Source organism: Trachypithecus francoisi, unplaced genomic scaffold (assembly GCF_009764315.1).
Source record: "Trachypithecus francoisi isolate TF-2019V2 unplaced genomic scaffold, Tfra_2.0 Lachesis_group1, whole genome shotgun sequence".
Taxonomy (NCBI): domain Eukaryota; kingdom Metazoa; phylum Chordata; class Mammalia; order Primates; family Cercopithecidae; genus Trachypithecus; species Trachypithecus francoisi.
The window spans coordinates 125,515,949-125,519,758 of record NW_022681454.1 but is presented as its reverse complement, the minus strand read 5'-3'; the positions used below and the strand labels follow the sequence as shown (position 1 = coordinate 125,519,758).

The following is a 3,810-nucleotide window of genomic DNA, read 5'->3' as shown; positions in this document are numbered from 1 at the left end:
CTTCTTCTTCTACAGTTTTTGTCTGGATCCAAATAAGGCCCATACATTGCAATTGATTGCTAAGTATTTTAACTTTCTCCCCACATCTGCACCCATTTACCATCCACCCCAAAACTCTCTCTGCTTTATTTTTAAGGTTTTTTTATTGAAGAAACTTGGTTTTTTGACCTACTGAGTTTCCCATAGTCTAGATTTTGCTGATCCCATCCTTATACTGTGTTTTTTTTTAAGAAAATATGTTACAGTGTTCCTTGTTATTTCCTGTGAAATGGTAGTTAGAACTAAAGGCTTGATCAGATTCAACACTTTGTTGTTGTTGGCAACACAACTTCATGGGTGATGTTGCACACATCTATCAGGAGGCACATGATAATGTTCAAAAGTCTCTTCTTATGACATTATCAGACATTGATAATTGTTGCCTAGGGTCAGTAGTTAATTAGGGGTTACAAATGGTGATTTAAAAAATTGCTTCTTTATTATCTGAAATACTTTTGTAGACAAATGTTTCTTCATCAGTGCTGACATGTAGATTACATGTAAGGACAAAATAAATTCTTAATTCTGTCTCTCCATTAACCCAATTTTATTTTGTTTTATTTTGTTGTTTTCATGTCAGATGGGTAACATGCTGATGTTGTAACAAGGCTGGAGTGTGGCACATCTCACACGTGCACGTGAACACCCAATTATCACACCTATGAACTACAAAAGGATCTAAACAGATTTTAAGTTAGCCAGTTGTTTCCCTAGGATCCTTCAAAGGTGATCAGTACAGTTGTGTTTTTTTCTTGGTGAAGGGATCTCATGATGAACTAATGGATTTTAACATGAATTGTAAGTAAATAAATAAAATGGTATGATTTAAGCCATTAAGTTTTGGGATATCTGTTAGCATGGCAATAGATGACTGCAATAGTCCTCTTCCATTTAACAAGAAAACTTTGTAGATAGAAATGCTAAAGCTGGGTGCAATGGCTCACACCTATAATCTCAGCACTTTGGGAGGCGGAGGCAGGAGAATCACCTGAGGTTAGGAGTTTGAGACCAGCCTGGCCAACGTGGTGAAATTCTGTCTCTACTAAAAATACAAAAATTAGCTGGGCATGGTCGGATGTGCCTGTAGTCCCAGCTACTCAGGAGGCTGAGGCAGGAGAATTAGCTTGAACCTGGGAGGCAGAGGTTGCATTGAGCCGAGATTGTGCTGCTGCCCTCCAGCCTGGGCGACAGAATGAGACTCCGTCTCAAAAAAAAAAAAAAAGAAAAAGAAAGAAAGAAAGAAAGAGAGAGAGAGAGAGAGAAAGAAAAAGAGAAAAAGAAAAGAAAAGAAGTGTTAAAGCAATTTTCATTATCAATCTTGTCTTTTCTGTTGCTTCCGTGAACTGACATTCTAACCTTGATGGGCAGGTGGCATTGCCACGCATTTTAGAAGTTGCTGCCGATTTTGTGCCCATCCACATGGAGCAGGATGCCATCAGTCTGACATGTTCCCCACATGTCCCTTCTGGCATTGTTGCTTCAGGAACCAGGCACTGCATTTGTCCCACAAGAATCAGCCCCCAGATTTCCTTCCAGATTATCTGATTTCTTCCATTGGTTTTAACTCATGGGTGGCCCATTTACTTCAAATCTAATGTCTGAAAGGCTCTTAATTTTGTTTTTCTAGAGACAAGAAGCAAAATTGGTCAGTATGTTTCACTCACACAGAAGCCATGTCTAATCTGCAGGAGGATAATTTTGACATTGCCAGAACTATTGTTCTGTCTGAATGACTATGATTAGTTTAGGATCTCATTTGAAAATAAGGCAATTACACCGGGCACGGTGCTTCACGCTGGTAATCCCAGCACTTTGGGAGGCCAAGGCGGGAGGATCATGAGGTCAAGAGATCGAGACCATCCTGGCCAACATGGTAAAATCCCGTTTCTACTAAAAATACGAAAATTTGCCAGGCATAGTGGCGCGTGCCTGTAATCCCAGCTATTCAGGAGGCTGAGGTAGGAGAATCGCTTGAACCCAGGAGGTGGAGGTTGCAGGGAGCCAAGATCGCACCACTGCACGCCAGCCTGGGTGACAGAGCAAGGCTCCATCTCAAAAAAAAAAAGAAAAGAAAAGAAAAGGTGAGAAGATTCCTTGACATAATAAGACTTACCCGTAAGCTATAGTATATTTAACTTAGGCCAGAGGGAAATACAATAGATTTATATTCTTTCTAGCTATGTGCTTTATTACAGTATCACAGATTATTGCAACAGAGGAAGCACAATAAGAAAAACACTGAAAGAAAACAACAAAAACAAATATTCGGACAGGCTGCTCATTTCCCTCATGGTGATGTCTTCTCCGGCCAAATTGCTAAGGCTATGGCTGTGAGAGACGATGACTGGGAGATGGGACAGTGAGTACATCCAGGAATAATTCTTAGAAATCCTCAATTAAGTTCAACAGCATTTTGCTAAACCTCAAGCCTGGTAATTTATACACACACTTATACACGAATACACTCTGCTGCCCTGGTTCTTCAGCAAAAAGAAGGCAGCTTATAGCTGAAGAGAAAGCTCACATTACAAAGACTTCATTACTTTTACAAAATATGCACCAAAGGACATTTACTAGTGCACTGAGAGCTATTATCATAAATAATTAAAACTAAACTATTCTTCTCTAAATAAATGTATAAAGTACATTGGGTGATTCAGAGCACTAAGCTTTCTCAACATACTGCTCTGTATACTTACAATGCAAGAACCCACCCAGGCCATTAAAATGATATTTCTGGTTTTCCCATAGAGACTTTAGAAAGCAGATTTGGATGGGGCACAAGAACTTAGGATGCTGAAGTCCTTCCTTCTAGTTGCTTTTTTTCCCCTTACAATAATTATTTACAAGAAAATGAAAATGTTTGTAGACATCTTTTCATGAAGGGCCCTTATAGTCGGATTTTACACAAATACATTGATGCACAGTTCAAAGAGTATGAGTGTTAAGCAACATGACATTTCTCAAGCATCACTGACCATTGTGGAAGCCATCGTGATTTGTGTTGAGAGGGAAACTTCTGGAATCTTCCTTATTCAAAGGATATAAAATGAAGAGCCATCGTGATGTGATGAAAAGGATTTTCTATGCCCTTTAACCCAATGCAACACTCTCATATTTCACTCAAACACTGAATTAGATATGTAATAACTACGTGGCTTGCTTCCATGTGAGTCCTGGAGGAAACTGAAGTTGCCTAGAGATCGAATAGCTGCTTTGGATTTCTAGAGTCAGGATCCACTTTTGTTGCTTTGTCAACTTCCAGGCTTACTCTGATTTGGGTCTCTTGGAGGTGAGTAGCTTTTAGGAATCTAGTAACCTTGAGGTCTCTAGAGTTAATCTGAATGAATTCAATTCTCAGAACTGAACTTAATTCAAAAGCAGCCTTCAGTTAAAAACAGGTCTTTATTCCTGGGGCCTGTTTAAACAAAACTAGACCTGTCCTTTGTCCATTCTTTTTTTGTTTGTTTTTGGAGATGGAGTCTCACTCTGTCTCCCAGGCTGGAGTGCAGTGGTGCAATCTTGGCTCACTGCAACTTCCACCCCTCAAGATTCAAGTGATTCTTCTGCCTCAGCCTCCTGAGTAGCTGGGACTATAGGCACATGCCACCAGGCCCTGCTAATTTTTGTATTTTTAGTAGAGACAAGGTTTCACCATGTTGGTCAGGCTGGTCTTGAACTCCTGACCTTGTGATCCGCCCACCTTGGCCTCCCAAAGTGCTGGGATTACAGACGTGAGCCACTGAACCCTGCCTTTTTTTTTGAGATGGA

At 40.2% G+C, this 3,810-nt stretch overlaps 1 non-coding gene across 1 annotated transcript; it reads right to left on the bottom strand.

The window, feature by feature from the left end:
• Nucleotides 1–613: 613 nt before the first annotated feature.
• LOC117086539 lies at nucleotides 614–717 on the bottom strand. The gene has a single exon (XR_004438434.1). It is a non-coding gene; the product is annotated as a small nucleolar RNA U13 (small nucleolar RNA).
• Nucleotides 718–3,810: the final 3,093 nt, after the last annotated feature.